This window comes from Accipiter gentilis, chromosome 1, assembly GCF_929443795.1.
Source record: "Accipiter gentilis chromosome 1, bAccGen1.1, whole genome shotgun sequence".
NCBI lineage: Eukaryota > Metazoa > Chordata > Aves > Accipitriformes > Accipitridae > Astur > Astur gentilis.
The window spans coordinates 40,923,823-40,942,666 of NC_064880.1; the positions used below are offsets into that span (position 1 = coordinate 40,923,823).

The window sequence follows — 18,844 nt, forward strand, 5'->3', positions numbered from 1 at the left end:
AAAAAGGCTTTTTAGATTTGTCTGAAAGTAAGCATTCCTCTGTGTTTTTAGGTTTGTGGGTCTTCTGCTTCTTTATGCAACCCAGCTTATGACAGTAAGCAAGACAAACCAGACACCTCAAGTTTTTCTTGAAACTATCCATCCCCTCTTGCACTGCTGCTCTTACATAGCCAATCCCAAATTTATCAGTGGAAAGGAGAAAACCATCTGTAATTTGTTTTGAATGCAGGAAGGAGGAAACAAAAGAGAAACGAAATGGATAAGAGAGATGGGGAGGACTGGAAAAGAAAGTCTTCCCAGCTCTTGCAAGTAGTTGCCAGAAAATATGAAGCATGGAGGTATTAAAATATATTATTGGTATAGAGCAACAATGACTATTGCTTGATACAGCACACTGTTTTGTAGCTCCACCCTATCATGTAATCCCTTTTATTGAACGCTGTTTTGAACTGGTTGAGGTTCCTTATACCCTGTTTGTAGAACAGGTGGTTAGAAATTTACCTCAGAGACAAAAAATAAATTTGGACTAAATTCTTCCCTGGCACTTTATTTACTGTATTTTGTACTCGTAATTCCTTTTCCAGAAGTGCTTTCTTTTCCTGCCTTGGCAGTGTATCTGTGAGAGTGTTGCTCTCCTTCAAATCACGTAAAAAAAAAAAAAAAAAAAAAAAAAAAAGGTAGTATCTAATTGGTGTTACATTTTAAGCTTCTTAATAAAAATTCCATCAGCTATATCTGGAGAAAAAATTGTGTTTCGAAGTGCTTGAAAACTATAATACATATAATTTTTGCAATCTCAGGTAAAGCAATCTGAATTGTTTCTTTTTTTATCATTGTTATGCTTTTTCAGATATTTCATTTTGGTACTGCTTGGTGCTGGAACAGTCTCTTGACTGTTTTTAATTGATCTACATCTTTTTTTGGAAGCTTAAATGATTCCATTTGAGCTTTTGCAATACTGAGCAGCATGAGAGAGGACCTTCATCTGTCCCGTGGGCTGTGCGCCTGACTAAGCATCCTCATATGAGGAATTCCCTCTCTACAACAGCATGACATAGTTGGTTTATGTTTGTATCTTATGACCTACTAAAAATCTTCTCTTTACTTCCCACTTACCTTCTAAGATCCTCTTCTGCAGAATTGGTGTATTACCACTTTGTATGTAATTTCTGCATTTTTGCAGGGGATTATGCCTGCTTGATAAACTAGAGAAATTGTCCAAACTTATAAAAGAAATGTATGTTTTCAGAAAATAGTTTTGTAACTAAATTTTTAAGAATAAATGTTGTTCTTATGTTCTGAAGACACTAATGACAATTCAAGAATGTTTGTTGTTTTTTCTTAAATTTACACTTCTGTTACTGGGATGAAGTAGATCTTGTCTAAATGTCAGTAAATGACTGGACACAGCATCCATGAGCGGTTGTGAAAACTACTGAGATTAGTAGAGAAAGCATAAATTGGATCAGAAGCTGACCAAAGAGAAGACTGCAAACAGCTGTACTGTAAGAGCAACTAACAGGATGGAGAGACATTATTAGTCATGCTCTTCAAAAATCAGTCTTGAAATTAATCCTGTCTCATTACATTCATTAATAACCTTGGTGCAAGAATTATGTCTCTTCTTATTAAAAGCTGTAGATAACACAGAGTTCAGAAAATTTTTTAGTATTTCAGAGGACTGGATTATCCTGTAAAGAAAACAAGATAAACTCATAGATTTGAGTACTAAAAAAAAAGATACAATTTAATAATATGAAATCAAGTATTTAAGGCATAAGAACATTTCTCTGGTTTTAGGAATAATGAATTGGTAAGTAGGAGAGGAATTAAGGAATGCTGATAGTAATGTGAATAACAGCTTCCAATAAGAAGCGTGAGCAAGGCTAACCCACCGAATAGTTATCAGTGGGTCACTGTCAAAGCAGAATGTACCTAATAGTTTCTGCACCCGGTCTGCATTGACTAATGATTTTTATCACTGGCTTGGATAGCAGAAGAAAATTGGGGGTTGCATGTCTTAAGTTTCATCCACAGCACCAACTATGGGTGACTGCAAATATATTGGAGAGAAAGTTTCAATGCAGAATTTTTACATGTTTTTTTGTAAACTAAACTTGTCAAGGTAAAGTAGGGTTGAATTCACTAGTGTCTGTAGAACATAGAGTGCATTTTTAAAAATGTATTTAGAAAACTATTTTTTAAGAAATATATTAATCTTTTAAAAGTTTAGACAGTTTCTCTTGCACAATTGTTTTCCAGACTTTCTTTACTCTTTGTAGGAGAATATACCTGGAAACAAAAAGCATTCTTTGAGAGTTTTAAAACATCTTTGTTTTTAAAAGGAATTACAAAAATTGGATTCCAATTCATAAGACATTTATATTAAAATTGTAAACATTAGAAACTTAGTTTTAACAGTAATCTATATTACAGGTAAATATCCTGATTTACTGAGTTTATGGCAACAAACTGAAATAATGGCCTCTTAGTTCAGGAGATTGGTGCTGAAACCAGTTGAGGTCATAAAAGAAATTCTAGTTCTGTCCCCATTTCTCTGAAAAAGAATGCTGCTACTCAGTGCCCTGTTAGTACAGACAAAAGGCTGATCAACAGGAACATCTGGATCCGACTGTAAAATGGCATAGTGTGGCAATACAACTAATTGCAGCTCACTCTTTAACGTTTGTGTCCTAGTTGAGATTTACAGCATTTGCAGTAAGATTATCAGTCTGCTTGGGGGTGGTTTTTTTGTTGTTGTTTGTTGGGTTTTTTTTAATGTTTGGGAAAAAAATAGGAAAGGGAAAAAACCTATTTGTTTCTGAGCAATTGATGTAATTTTAGTAATTGTGGGGAGTAGATAATGTCCTTTTAAAGGTTTTAATACATCTACCCTATGGACTGGTCTGTCTGACTGTCTGACAGTGTGCCAAGGTGAGCTGATAGTGTGTTTTAAACCTTAAGGATGTTTGGAATGCTTTTGATGGTTTGTATGTCTATGTTGTGTATACCAACAGCATTTCTCATGAAGTGTTGTGCATTTTAGTTAAATGCCGAATTGCCTTGCCTTTAGGATTTATGTTCTTGTTTGTGTTTACTCTCATCTGACCTTACTTGGATCAGATCTATTACAATACAGAAAACTGTACAGGATTTGTACACACAGGAATTTCTTGTAAAGTAAAATTCTGCTAACAAGCAAAATCAGTATTTCAAACCTGTTCTTGTGGACGTTCTTATTCCCTATTAAGTGTCTAATTAACTTTTGGTTGAATTCTTTTCTGAAGTGAAATAAAGGCAGCCTTACCGTTGAATAAATGGGTGCTGTTTTGGATTATGTTACAGAAGGAAAGAAGAAAAGAGAGAAAGAAAAAGATCTTAGATTTTTAGTAAACTGGATCGAAACCTGAACATCTGAAGTGATTTGTCTTGAGTTTTTGGGGGAGGCATCTTTGAGGAAAAAGATTTTGTAGAGTCTTTTATGCATCTTAAACATCTTAACTATCAAAATACATGGAAGCACAAAATATCAATATGTATGGAACAGCAAATTAGAACAGGTAAGAAGTGAATATATTTTGTGATAGTTAAATTTTACATGACTCGGGCTCCTAAGCACTTAGAGCAGTTTTGAAAAGTAAATTTAAAGTATTATTCCAGTGTCAATCCCTGCATTTGTTTTAGAAAGAATACTTAGGTTTCTAAATCAGGTAAATGGTTTTGAAGGGTTCATCTGCCCTCTGAAGGGCATCTTATAACTTGTAACCTGAAGCTAAGCTGTCTAATAGATAGGTGCAGGCAGAAATGTATAGGGATCTTAATACTTCTTTCCCTATGCCTAATTAAACATTGGCTACTGTGTATAAATATTTCTCTTCTGTAGCAATTACTGTTCCAAGACTTACATGGGTGCCTGGTGTAGTCATTTTCCAGAAGATGTTAACTCAGCCACACATAGTTAAGCCTATGTCGGCTCAACTCTTCTCATTGACTATAGCAGTAATATATCCCTTGAGCACCTTAAACCCTCTGAAGCAAGGTTCTGTATGGCTATGCAGATTCCTAAATGTATTTTTTTAATGGAATTATTCTGAATGGTATTAATACTTCACCTTTTCAGAGGAATGTATACATTCAATGACATCTTAGGAGTTGTATTCATACATCAGAAGCTTTCTGAAGAGTAACAGTAATATGTTAAACCTTTCACTTACAAAGGTCTTGGCCCTTACTGTTGAGAAGAGAAACTTAAGAGCATGTGTATAGGTGATGCAGCTCCCCAAACCTGTAGGGAACCTGCAGCAGTTCCTAGAGGCAGATTTTCATCTGTTTTAATTGCCTTTGCCTTTCTAATTCCCGTGCCACCATCTCGGTACTTCTCATGATCCCCTGCTGTAGCCAGGGTGTGATAGAAGTGCATTGCAGAAGCAATTGCACGGAGGGGTCAAGATCTAGAATGCTGCATTCAAATAACTGTTAGAAATGGCTGATAATGACAGAAGTTTGAAAGGGAAGGAGCAGATACAGCTTTATCGCTTTCTTCTGCTGCTGTTTCTTTTTCGCTTTACCCACAACTGGGCATTGGATACAGATCTTTGGAGTCCATTTGTCCTTGTTTCAGCTGGGATAGAGCTAACTGTCTTCCTAGTAGCTGGTACAGTGCTATGTTTTGAGTTCAGCATGCGAAGAATGTTGATAACACTGATGTTTTCAGTTGTTGCTCAGTATTGTTTAGACTATAGTCAAGGACTTTTCAGCTTCTCATGGCCAGCCAGGGCACAAGAAGTTGGCACAGGACACAACCAAGGCACCTGACCCAAACTGGCCAACGGTGTATTCCATACCATGTGACGTCCCATCTAGTTTAGGAACTGGGAAGTTGGGGGGGGGGGGGGGGGGGGGGGGGCAGGGAATTGCTGCTCGGGGACTGGCGGGGTGTCGGTCGGCGGGTGGTGAGCTATTGCCCTGTGCATCATTTGTACATTTCCAATCCTTTTATTACTACTGTTGTCATTTTATTAGTGTTATCATTACCATTATAGTTTCTTCTTTTCTGCTCTATTAAACCGTTCTTATCTCAACCCAGAAGTTTTACCTTTTTTTTTTCCCCGATTTCTTCCCCCATCCCACTGGATGGGGGAAGTGAGTGAGCGGCTGCGTGGTACTTAGTTGCTGGCTGGAGTTAAACCACGACACCATTCTTGTACAGCTACATGGCATTTTCAGGTAGGAGAAGATGTGTCGTCAAGCAGCTACATAATCAACTTGGCCTTGCCTTCCCTACCCCCTACTGCCTGAGCTGCAAATTTTATACTAATTATATTAGATGCACTGGCATGAAACTCTTCATAGCACAACATCTTTAATCTGTCTTGTATTTTCATACATCAGAATATCATGCTTTGTCTTTTATTAGCAAAAGTGGCAATGATTATTTGTCTATTTGGACTTGGACATCTACAGGATAAGAAAAAATGATTGTGAATTAAAAGACTAGACTCCAGCAATATTCTGGCAAATAGTAAAACTGAACATACAGTAAGAAACGTAAGTGAAAGTTTCTGCTAGAGAAACTAATTCTAGAAAAGTGTATCAGCACCAATTACAACAGGAAAGTCTGTCTTTCTGGAAAGGTCTGCCAAAGTCATTGATGAAGATAAAATCGTCTTTCCTGAGCTGCTTTCTGTGATTGTGTGCCAAAGATGATATGCTAAAGGGATCATAGACTTTATGCCAAGTTCTGTGGGATTTAAGGATTGCTTGTTAACTAGAGGAAATTTTTTCTTTGAGTTGCATAAATTAACCTTTCTTCTAACAATTTATCTTTTGTTTATATATTACTGTTCCTTGTTCATTTGTACTGTCATCATCATACTTCCTCCCCACCCCCCCTATGCACTAGTCACTTTTCATACCACAGGGAGAAAAATTCTGCATCAAAAGGACTGGCACAGCACGCGCTGCAGATAAGAACCCAAGTGCCGTGTTGGATCAGATTAAAGATCCAGAACTCGGTAATCCTGACAGTGATGAATAACATGGAGAAGTATGAGACACAGGTCCTCTATACAGTGAACCTTCCTTGGTATAGCCACATACAAAGTGGTTATAAATAGGTTTCCTGGTTTTGTTTGAACATGTAAGTACTGATGGCTATAACTTCTATTCTGCAGAAGTAACTATTTTTAAATGTTCATGGTAAACCCAAAAGCATTTCCAGTGTCTTTCAGGCAGTGAAGTACTGGACTGAAAAAGGAAGCTACTAGTGTGTTATCTTTTAAATAAGCTTTAGTGTTCATTTTCATAGCAAAAGAAAGAACAAGCATAAACTTGAAATTGTGAGGATCATGTTGTTAATACATATGGCATGTAGCTATTATAAAAGACCTTATTCTAATGCCACTACCTGATAAGAACAGCAAGAGATGTATGACCAGTGTGGGTTGCTGCCACTGACTCACTGTGTAATGACAGGCAAATTACTCAGTCTTCTGCATCTCATTCTACTCCTTTATAAATGAGAAATATTGTTTCCAGTAAAACTCTTTGAGATCCTTGGATAAAAGGAGATTATTTTTTTTGTACGCCTACTGAGTATATAAATTTGAAGTGAGAAAGTGCAGCAAATACCAAATTCTATGCAAGTCTTTTACCAGTACAGACACAGTACGGTGAGTCTTGCTGCTCATTATGGATTGCATTAAACCACCTTGTACTCCTGAAGACCTCTGTAAAGTGCAAGCAAAAAGAGGGGTTTAGGTCAGACTTGGCACATGAGCCTGTGTTCTGTTCAAGCCTTTTTATAGTTAAGTATAGCTACAATAAAACTTTTCTGACGTGTGCATTGATAACTACCATTCAGTTTTCTTTGATACACCAGACATTGTACCACCTTCAGATGAAATAGTACAGGGGGCTTTTTAGAGAAGTTTTCTGTCACTCTCCCTCACCTCTTTGACATTATGTCTTTGGCTGGGTTTTATCACTGAATTTTCATAATGTTTTGGGGAACCTGACCTTTCCAGAATTGTCTCTGTTAACACTATACTTTTAATCTTTCCCCTGGCACCTCCTGAAACAAAATACAAATTAATGATTCAGACGCCACAAAACAAATCACATGCCATTTGTTTCTTCGCAACTATTCTTCATTGTCATTGTTTGCTGTATTGTATGCAAGGCCTTGTGTATTCTGTGGTGAAAGGGACCTAAATAATGCAGGAGGTTTTAAGGGGGAGGTCAGTAGCAGATAAGTAGAGAAATGATGCAACAGTTTCAATTATATACAGAAGACGATTTGGAAAAACATAAGAATGCTATTAATTCAGCACTGACATGTGGAAGTTAACTTAGGTTTGATGTATGCTTTGGTTTTTAATAAATTCAGACTTATTTTGTGATAGTCCATAAATAGGTGTGGAAGTGGTGGAGGGTACGTGAAATTTCTGGTCTCTGGTACTTCAAGGAAGAGTATTTTGTTGTCTCCTTTTGTAAATTATTGCCCCTTTGGTTTTGCATCTTTATTTCCTTCCATTCCATTTATCATCATTCTTCACTCCTCTTTAATTTGCTGACTTCCTTAGACTTTTTCTTCACAAGTGCCTGCTTTAGTTTCATCATGTATAAAAAACCCAAAAACTTCATCCCATCGATTATTCTAGCTATCACCCCATTTTATCTGGTCATGTTCTGCTGCAAATTCAGTAAATCCACAATCTAAACTTACATTTTCTCCCACTTTTTCACCATTTTCCACTCTTTTATTCTTTTCTTGAAATTGCTTTTACCAAAATGAATGATCTTCACTTAGCTGGATGCTAATACTTTTACTCCATTTTGCTTGTTTTGACTAGGTTCTTCCCTTTGTGGCCACCTGCTGTCCTCCTTGTGCTGCTGTAGTGCTTATGCCACTGCACAGTGAACCATATTGGGGAATTGGTCAGGCTGAAAAATAATTTTGCCAAAATTGTGTTGCTTCTTAATTCCCCACTCTGGTTTACCATATGGCTGTACAAATGGCTATGTCAGCAGTAGGGAGAGGATGATGCAAGGCTGGAAATGAGTGGCCAGACTCAGGAGTGGGTCAGGAATGCTGCATTAGCTAGCAGTGCCAGGTTATGTCAAAATAAAGAGTTCATCAAAGTAAAGTCTAATTGTCTCTGACATGATCACATCCTAGTTCTGGAAATCCTGATCTCTGCTGCTTTTTTTCCTTAACCTCTCTCACTCTTTGTCTCCCCCTTATTGTTTAACACATTTTCCAAAGCTGCTTGTTCATGTCTCTCTTATGATAATTGATCAATAACATCAGTAGAAGCCTCTATTTCTCAGTGTGCACAGGAGGTGGAGCCTGTCATCCTCAGGACATTTGAAAACCCCCTATTTAAATAATTTGGATGGGCATCATTAGTCAAACCTGTACCATCGTTTGAAAATACCTGTTAAATAATCATTATAAGGTTTAGACTGATAAGCTGTTGGAGTTGGATACGTATGAGTTTCAAAAGAATTACTTAAATCAGTAGTTTTCCAAGGCAGCACAGTATAATACCTGTTTAGTATGAAATTTTAAAGATTTAAGCCATTTTGGTAGAATAATTGGTAACAAAAAAGATGTAATATATCCTTACCTGCTTTCATAGTGCCTTTCCAGCAGAGACCGGATACCTTCACAACAAATAATTTTGGTTTTCATGTTCCTGAAATCACAAGGCACTCTTTGCCTGTAAACAAATCCACTAAATAATCCTACCCTTTTCCTTGGTCTACAGAGATGCACTTTCATTAGTCTGCAGTCAAGTTATTAATAGCAGCATAAAAGTGTTTGTGGGTATTTTTTTGGCGGGGGGTGGGGTGGGGGTGTTCTACTCTGCAGATATTCAACTGATTCTGAAATGGTGAAATATACATCTGAATTTAAGTTACCTGCAAAGCTGGGCATTTTCAAATCTGAGCCTTGGTTAAAGCCCACAAAGAATATGAATTCACATCTAAATCCAATTCTGTATACTGCCATGGTGCCGGCTAAATAAACATTCTGGCTCAATCCAAACCTGTGTATGATGGTGCATCTGCATGCATTTAGGTCTCAAAATGTTTCAGCTTACCTAAGAATATCTTTTTGTTGTTCAAAAAAAAAAAAAAAAAAAGTAAATTATTTTCCCTTTATTTACTTGGAAAAAAGTAACAGAAAAAGTGGCATTCTTCAACAGTGTGATACACACCATTGAGAGTTTCTGCAGTTTAGCTTCAATACTCAGCTGTGTATGTCCTTTCAGAAAGGAATGATATTAATTACCCTCTGGTCAATCATATGAACTGTAAGTTCATTGTGTTGTCCTTGCCTTTTTTTCTGGTTATCATAATCCTGCTTATTGACTTTCAAAATTTCCATTTGTTTCTAGGACAAAAGGATCAATCTTTGATTCTTTTAAAGATCAAACCACGAAGTAAAGCAAAACAAACCAAACGTGAGCTTACTCAGGCTATAGATGATCATTCAGTATTAGGTTTTTTTCAGTAAATAGGTCATTTTCCAAACTTTAATACCAGGATTTAATGCACTGCCCTGATGAAGGTGAACTCTTGAATTCCAATCTCTTGAAGTATAGCCCCAAATCAGAAATGGAAAACAGGCTGTTCTATGGCACGTAAAATGTAAATACATATGACTTTTCTGTCATCTCTATATCTTCTCCCAAAATATCCTAAGGCCATATTAGGTGTACACTTGGGAATCTGATGCCCAAATCATAAGCCTGGCAGCACTCCTCTGCCTGAGAGCTCTTATTGTCACCTTCCTCCTATTCTGAGCAGTCATATAATGTCTTTTTAGCCTGTATCCGTTCTCTAATGCTGGTACCTGCCAATAACATGGATCCAACTGGCTGCTCTTTTCCATAAGCCTTTGAATGCTTTTCTCTTTTCCCTACTGAAAGGAAGGCATGATCTTCATTCAGGAATTGCTCTCTGATTACTGAGGTAATATTTTTCTTGAATTGCTGCCAGTGAAGATAGTGGTTGTGTTCTCTTTACCTAAATGTTGCTGTCAAAGTCAGTTTTCTGTTTCTCCCTTGTTGCCTTGCCTAGATTTTTATGTACTTTCCATAGATGTTGTATTTTTATCTGTAAGTGTTCTGAAAACAGGCATTTAAGTAAAGGCTCTCTGATCTCCCTTGACTCTGATATAGTAATTCTGGAAAGTGATGTTGTATTCTCTTAAATTCTCTATCGATCATATTCAATAGAAAACTGAAAGGAGCTTTGTAGTGAAGCCAACAAAACAGGAAAACAAGCTAACTACAAGAGTGAATTTCAGATAAATCTTCAAACAACTGTAATTTTAAGACCTTTCCCATCCCTTGTGGTCCAGACTAAAAATTCAACAGGCCATGGAATTGCAAGATGAGCTGTAAGAACCAGATTTGTGGTATTATTAAAACTTGCCATGTAATGGTGGCATGGCTACTCATACTCCAGCTACCACTACCTTCCCATATCATGTTTCAGAGGAGTGTTATAGCAAGTTTATGAAGTGGCTTAATAGAATATCTAGTGGCAAAAATACTAGTGGTCATTTGTAGATGCAAGTTATTTTGCTGTAGTGAACACCATGTGCCAGAGATGTACATGTAGTGTAGTCTATATATCTGTTAAAAATCAAAGCCTACCACAAAGTATATGTAAGCTGTAGGTTTGGGTATCAGTGCTCTTCAGTTACTTATTTTGGATTTCGTGAGAGCTAGATGAGATTTTTCTGCACTTGCATGAGCTCTGTCAGCACTTGTTCAGTCTAGTTGGCACCTCTTCATTTCCCTCTGTTTTTTTCAGCAGATTTTCTTAGAGAAAGGCGGATGATCTAACACTGTGAAGAAATTCTAATTTGTGTTTCTCTTTATATACTTCCAGAGGACAGATGGACATGTCTGTTATTTAATAATGCTCATGTTACATCCTTCGTAAAGAATCAGAATAGCTCCTAGCAGTCTGCCTGCCTGTCAGTAGCAGACACAAGCTTCTTGCTGGTTTTGTGTTAAGTAACAGGGATTTCTGCTCTCTGGGCTCCAGCTTCCAGACTTTGAGAACAGCCCATTCTCCGATGGGCATTGTAGATTCCTCATACTCTTGGCTGCTGAGAAGTTCTCTTTCTTTGAGAGATTTTTGGGTGACCTTCTGGTAAATAAACATGCTCTGCTGGTTCTTGGAGAGTGGGAATTACTTTTCAAAAGGATAAGGCGGTGGTGTTAATAAGCTCTTTACCATTGCCTCTTTCTCTGATGCACATAACATCGTGCTCATTCTTAAGAAATTACCAGAGCATCCTGACACCAGCTCCTGATCTGAAGAGGACAAGCTTTGTTTCATTTCTTTCCTTTGAATAGTCAGAACTGAAGAACTGAAGAACACTCATAGATATTCTTCATCTTGCCTTCTGAGCCATCCCACTGTTGACTAACGCTAAAGGAATGACACTGTGCACGGCACTGGCTAACTGCTGTTTCACGAGTGGTGGGTAACGTTCCCAGTAGCCTCGGTTCAGTAATTGAGTGATCCAGCTGGAACCGCATCCCTTTTGTTCTCTGGCTTCACAGATTTCAGTTTTGGACCTGCTAGCACTGACTTCAGAGGAGAGGACCTTTTCCAGCACTGGACAAAGCTGAGACTTTTCAAACCTTTACTGGACTGTAAAGGGACCCATCGAGCTGAGTGTTTCTACTCTCTTTGCAACTTCCTGGAGCCACCGAAACCTTTCCAGTCATCAGGGTCTCCTTCCTGTGATCTAGGGAATAAATTGTATGCCGTTGTCATACCTTTCCACAGAAGGTATCAACAATTTCATGGTAGGCCAGGGTGTTATCAGTGTTACTCAGTTTGCTGGCGGTTCTGAGACTGTTGAACTCTATTGGCAGCCCATTTTAACAACTGCATGGTCATATCTAGATGACTAGTCAGTATTTGCCAACCCATAGCGACAGATACTTGCTGAAGTGTACTCATTCTGAAGTCAGTGTTGCTAAAGCTGGTATGGTGGCTGGAATTCAGAAGGGATAATCTGGACTTTGTCAGCTAGAGTGATATTCTGATGAGAATATCTTGCTACTTAGAAAGAAAGTAATTGCATCCCATCAGCAAATATGGCTATGGCTTGTGTGATATCAGTGTCTTCATTTTGGGAAAGTGTCTCTTCTGAACAACTGTGGGAGTGCAAAGAGCAGCTTTTTGCCCTCAGCTGAGCATGGTACCACAGTGCAGAGAGACCCTGCTCTGCAGAACAACACTCCTGTTGCTTTCACCTGTGGCTCCTGCAGCTGCTACCAGGGGAACTGTGCTGTGCTGCAGAGCAGCTGGCAGGAGAGAGTGCATGTGAATAGACACTGGAAAATAGAACCACCCAGTTACTCGGTTTCTTTGTTAATGTGCACTTTCCATATCCTGCCATATGTCCCTCTTCCTTAGCCTTTTAATTCTGGGGTGTTATACCTGATGCCTTCAGAAGTGCTTCAGTAATGTTTGACTGCGTGCCTGTTGTAAAACACCATTAGAACAAATTAACAATTTTTTGGAATAATGTTATAGTAATGTTAGTACAGCATGGAAAAATTAACTAAAATCAACAACAACAAAAGACCACTTGGTTTTATCCTTTATAGTGGTATTAAATGAGACTCATGAAATTTTTGTATCTAAATTAAACCGTGAGAACCTATCTTCACAGCAGTTGGGAGGAATAATATTTTTCATAGGCAATATAAATAAACTGTGCTTCTAAGATAACATAGTTTAGCTATTAGCTAAATAGGTTTTTAGCTTAGCCTATTTTTTTTTTAAGGATATGAATTCTAGATAATGAAAAAGCATTGGAATAAACAGTCCAAGGCAGTATTACTGATGTTGCCTTATAATAAAAGAAGTTGCATAATAGCATTTTTAAGATATTGTGCCTTTGCCTCTAAGGGAAAAAATAGTCATTCTCTGTATGAGGTAGAAGTTTCACTTTCTGTCATGTAATGCAGAAGGCAGCAAATAGTTTGCAGAAGCTGAGTTTAATTTTAAGAGTGCCTGAAGAGGAGGGTGTAAGAAAGTGATTGGGCCTGACTGCAGATGCACATGAATGAGAAGAGTTTTTAAACATAATGCCCAAGAGGAGCAGTGCAGGTGTGCTGACTCAGAGAGCTCGTCACCTTTTAATGCCATCTTCATAGATTCATTTGTATGTTGTTAGACTGTTCCTTTTCCATGCACTTTGTACAACGTTTTCACTCTAAAGAAAAAATGAATGTAATCTTTTATCTTCTGAGTGTCTCTTCACACTTGATAGAGGCTGTAAATTTTCTTCTCTCTTTCTGTATCGGAAAACTTAGCTACTGGAAAGCTGTATCATGTCACTGTCAACATGTTTATGCATGTTGAGAATAAACTTGTACTTAATCAGTTTTCCTGCAGGGTTTTCTCTTCTCCTGAAAGTCTTGTTTTGAGGGAGGTTGTCCCTAAGCATTACAGGTGTTGAATTAATTCTGTTGGTGAAGGTGATAAAAAAATGAGGTAGGACGAAGTTCTGAAACCCGGAATTAACTGAAAATTTGTGCGTCTGGAAGACTGTTAGGGGGAAGTTCACTATGCAAGTCCTTTTTTTTTTTTTTTTTTTTCTGGTGGTGTGGGCATCTTTCTGTACCTCATGTTAAAAATCTATGAAATTTAAAAGCCTTTTAGTGATTATGTTGCCTTTCCATTCGTAACCATGTGGAAAGCATATCAGCATAGTGCATCAGGCACCTTACACCTGTGGTGTTACTCTGACTGTAGATGTACCTGGCATCTCTCTTTTAAGCTTGGGAGTAGACTTGGGCATGGTTCTTGTCCCTTGGCTACAGTTTTTCTTCTTGCCTCCGGGTGGTACACGTTTGGTTTTTTGTGGTTTTTGGGGATATTTTGGTAATTTCTATTGCTGTTCTATCTTCTGTACCCACCCCAAAGGAGTAGGGCACAGAGTAGCAAAGACAAGGATAGAGTAGGCCAGAGAGAAGTTGAAAGGTGATTAGAGAAATGGGCATAATGTAGGGAGGGATTTGAGCAGTGAAGGGAATTGAACAGTTACAAGGAAGACTGCTAGAACCTTAAGAAGTGAAGAAGGGACGTGGAGGAGATCTGGAATACTTGAAGGAGGGGAATGGTATGGAACTGATGGTTTCAGTAATAAATAATTATCTTTGTATTTTCAGCATGGCCACTGCATCAACCTGTGAATCTGTAACCATCAGTTTGTGAGTCTGACCCATGTTTGTACCTGCCTTTCCACGGAAAACAACATGAACAAGAGCCAGGCTATTTTAAGATTACTTAATTATTATATTATTTAAATTGCCTAATGATGCTTAATGACTTTTAAAGGGCTATTAGTAGCCACATTTAAATGTCTGAAAACATAAATTTAACAATCTGCTATCTCCACTGTCACCTATTATTTCTTTCAGGGATGATAATATGTACTTGCTATGACAAGAAATATTGCATTTGATATCTGTCTTCATGAAATGAGAAAATATATTAGAATAATTTTCTTGTTTATATTGCCAACTTGATAGGAATGTTTGTTGTCTATAATGGTATTCATAACAGTAACAAATATTCATTATTGTAACTTGTTTTCATTTCTCTGCAAGTCTGTGCTGATACCTTTGACTGTAAGAGCAATAGCCTTTTATTGTGACTTAGTGAACTCTGAATATAAGCAGGAATTGCAGTGGGAAATTTTAGAACTGTATGTTCCTTTAAATAAAACATAAATGCCTAGAGTAAGCTGTTTTAGAGCTTTTGGGAAACTTAAGCTAGATTCTTCATAAAACTTGCCTCATTCATTATTTTTGAGATTTGCTTACTGAATTGAACTTAGAGGTATGATTTCCCATTTGTGCAAGTTAGCACTAGTGGAGACTAATCACACCTGATCTAATGCTGACCTTTTTTCTAAAGATTGCCTGTAATTTTGGGATGGCTGACACCAGGTTGAATTCTCAATATTCCTTCCTTCTACCATCAACAGTCTCCGCACATGGCATTATTCAGGAGACACTACACAGATACTTATTTGTGCTCTGTATTTTGAGAGTTGTTTTTTTTTCCCCACAGTAGCTTCTGTTCCCTTTCAGAAAAGGGAAATGAATCTGTCCCAAAATGTTGACTGCTTGGCAGCTGAGCAGAAAAAAGTGTTCAATGATGGCCTCAAAGGAAAGGTATTTAAGGAAGGGATGATTTTACTTGCTCTCAGCTTCCCTTCCACTACTTTTATAGAAAATAGCAAAAATTTTGATTCTTACCTTTAGCAAAAGAATGAGAAGCTGGGAAACTCGAGTACATTCTGCAAATCTTTTTCTTGTTATGGACACTTAAATTTATCATTTCTGTCAAAAGACTCAAATCTTTTTGGGTGCACAGGCTTGGAGGAATTTCAGAGTGAGTTTGTCAGAGATTAATGTCTCCACATACCAGTGCATACTGAAAGTATGGGTCACTTTGGATGGATGGATCCTTGAGAACTGAAATGCTGGTCAGAAATACACCTACTTATCAAGTCCTCTGCTGTGTTTGGCATGGACCACAATTACACCTGAGGAAATAGTTACTTCCTAGATTTAAGAACTGCAGCATCATTTCCATGCTTAGTTTTGACTGCGGGGAGTTAACTGCTCTGTCTTTGATAGGGGTTTTGGCTAAATGTCAGCTGTCTACATAATAACTCATACTGAATTTGCAAATATTAAAGGTCTACTATCATAAAAGTACTTTGACTTGGTGTCTTACTAAGATACTTTTCAGCTACCTTTGAAGACAGAATTTCACCCTTCCTATAGAAAAAACGAATACGGTAGCAGGGTGAGTTTTATACTGTGACTGTTGCTTAGGGCATCATTGCAGATCAGCTACTTAAAATGTGTGGTTTTTACATGCTTTTGGAAATCATGGTATTATGGACAAGTTTGTTTTTTCTTGCAGATTTACATTACCTTTTTATTTTGACTATGAAATCCCTTTCTGGCATTTGTAGCATGCCAGTTTTGCTGAAAACATGCTCACTAAGCCTTGCGTTAGGTCTCTGCTGTCAGGTTTTCGTAGGCTACCACATGCTTCAAGTGCTTGTTATGAATTTGAAACAGACATTCAGCATAATCATTCATGATTACTTAAAGTACTTTTTCAGTAGAATCAAAGGAGAACTGAGAGCACTGAGGGAATTGGTTAAAAACTGTCATTCAGACCTGCTGCCTTGCATAGCCCCTGGCTTAGCAGAGGTGCGGCTCCAGAGTTTAGCAGTTGCATGGAGGAGCAAAGAGAACTGATTGCAGTAAAGATGGAACAGCCTTGCAAACTTCTGGTTTCTAACAGCCTGAGGATTATAACTGGTTTTCTTCAGTTAAAATAGTATCTGTTTACTGCAATATAGTGGAACAGACTATCCAAATGGTATTTTTGCTAAGCGTTTTGTAAAGCTGCTGTATATTGGAAGGTGAATTAGTTTGCATAGACGGCTCTGAAATCAATCTGCTGCATCAGTCGTTCGACTTCAAAGAGAAAAAGAATGCTATATCCTTATTTTTAAAACAGTGGGAAAAGATTGTTAAAGGCCAGGATGTCACAGTCTCTCCCATATACAGTGGAACAGTAAAATAACATATGTTCATTTTTAACAGTAATTTTTTTTGCACAAGCAGTGTGAACTTCACTGTGGCACATAAAGCTAAATTAGTGACTCAAGACTTCTTTTGATAGCAACTTTTATGGTTAGCTTATTTTATTACAAATAAGTAGATGTCAGTTATAGGCAGTGTAGTGGAAAAGTTGATTTGTGTTTCACTTAAAGTTTAGTGACTAGATATATAACCAACTCTGTCAGCATGATTTTCTTAGAATTGGGCTTTGTTTAAAAAAAAGTAAAAATAAAATTGGTCTGATCTTTCATACCACAAGTTTGAGAAGGTTTGCTCTGATGACGTGTGGACTTCTGCATTGGGCTGTGGCTACAATCAGGTTGGCATTTGTGGTTCTGGTAGGGAAAAAAACCCCAAAAATGAAACTTGCCCCCAGCCTCTCAGCTGAGGCATGGTAACTGTGCTTGCAGGCAGCAGCACAGTGAAGAGGCTTGGGGTGGGGATTTGAACTATCTTACAGTTTTAGTGGCAGAGGAAATATTTTAACAGGGTACTTCCAGACCTCCAGTTGTTTTACAAAGAAGAATAAGAGGTAATTTGATCACTGTCAAGGTATCATCAGGGGCGATGGGCTCTTCCCATGTTGGTTTGTGGCAGGAGGTATGTGCTAGCTTCCTATCAGGAAATCGATTTGGCCAGATGAAAGTTCTCAGGAGCAGCAGAGAAGTAAGTAAATGAAATTGAAGACCCTGTGATATGCAGGTGATTAAACTGCATTCAGGGTTTCGTTCTTGCTTAAAAGCGGTAAATAAGTGAGAGAAATCATAAATAGCAGTGTGATAAACAGCAGTTGACATTAAGCTTATAAATAGCCTTTTATAATTTTGTAGTACTTTCTCCTTTTAATAGCCTGTTGCTCTTTAACTTCAGCACATGCTAAGTCTGCATATGTGTGGTCATTTGCCCTTCTTGGTAATGTTTTATACCAGCTGGAACTGTGATGTTTCTTTTATTGCTTTGTTTTCAGTTGATTAACTGGCTTGTAACATGGTTATGTGCCTGCTTTTTCAGTGGATGTGAAACTTCATACTGCACTGAGCCAATATGATAAAGAAGCATTAAAGCCTCTGTTGTCTTCGTGAACATGAATCCTTTAGACGAGATTGTAGAAGTTGTTTTCCTACTAAAAATAAATTCAGTAAATAATAGAATAATTGAATTAATTCATCTCAGACCAACAGTATTGAAAGTTTCTTGCTGATTCTGAATGGCAGCTGATTTTAGAAGTTTTCAGCTCCAAGCAAAATGGCCAGATAATTTTTCTCAGCTGGATGTTTTATTAAAAGCAATGACTCTAAATGTTTTTGTATAGACAATGTATACCCTGTACCTGGAAAATAATTCGCTATTACGTTAGTGAAAGGAATCTAACTTCTAATGAAAGGTCTGAGATTTGATTGAGATGAATAGTATATAAATACAGTTTGTCAGTGAATTTTAGTTTTGCTTGGGTAACAGGGTATGTGACTTCATTTTGGTGCTGTAGTGCATTAAAAAATTACTTCTTTCTAGGTTTTGTGCCTGTTCCAGTTGTGTACCTGCAACTTTATGCCTTTACTTTTTGGATGCAGGAATGGCGGTGGGTGGTGGGGGTGTTACAGTATATTCATAGTTAGCCTTGACACTGTAATGTTGCTTTTCACACCGTTAATAACATCATCTATTTTTGCTAAGTTAATTTTGTGGAAACTTCCAAGTATGACTGTAGTTCTATAAAGAACAAAGCTGTAAGGAAGAAAACAGTCATATTCAGAAACAAACAAAAAAAACTTTTAAAGTTTTTTTCAGAAGTCTACTTTGATGAACCCTGGTAAAAATTATAAACTTTTAATGTAAGTTTGGATCTTGTCTTTCTTCTTGCATTATGTTTTCTTCCAATACTTTTTTTTTTACAGAAGCTGCTGTAAGTTTGTCAGTGTAGATTCAAAAGAAGGAAACGCATCCCAAAAGAAAAACATTTTTAGATAACTCTTAGAAATACACAGGAAGGTAATTTTTCCTCTTACTCGTTTATATACGAAATTGTAGTTTAACGGTTTACAAAACTTAGAATGTGTGAAGATAAGTGCACAGAGCCTGTAGTCTGGTCTTAATGTTTAATCATGTCATAACCCCTGAGAGGGTGTGGCTGTTGAGGTCAG

At 37.5% G+C, this 18,844-nt stretch overlaps 1 protein-coding gene across 3 annotated transcripts in view; it reads left to right on the forward strand.

Annotated features, from left to right (window-relative positions):
* The window catches only part of PTPN4 (protein tyrosine phosphatase non-receptor type 4), a 121,721-nt gene that overhangs the window by 12,352 nt on the left and 90,525 nt on the right, over window positions 1-18,844 (forward strand). The window contains exon 1 of one of the 3 annotated variants that reach the window (XM_049804297.1): window positions 5,993-6,014. The exons of the other annotated variants lie outside the window; for them this stretch is intronic. The gene's annotated coding sequence lies outside the window, so the exon portion shown is untranslated. Of the gene's footprint in view, window positions 1-5,992; window positions 6,015-18,844 lie in introns of those variants that run through there. 3 annotated transcript variants of the gene reach the window in all.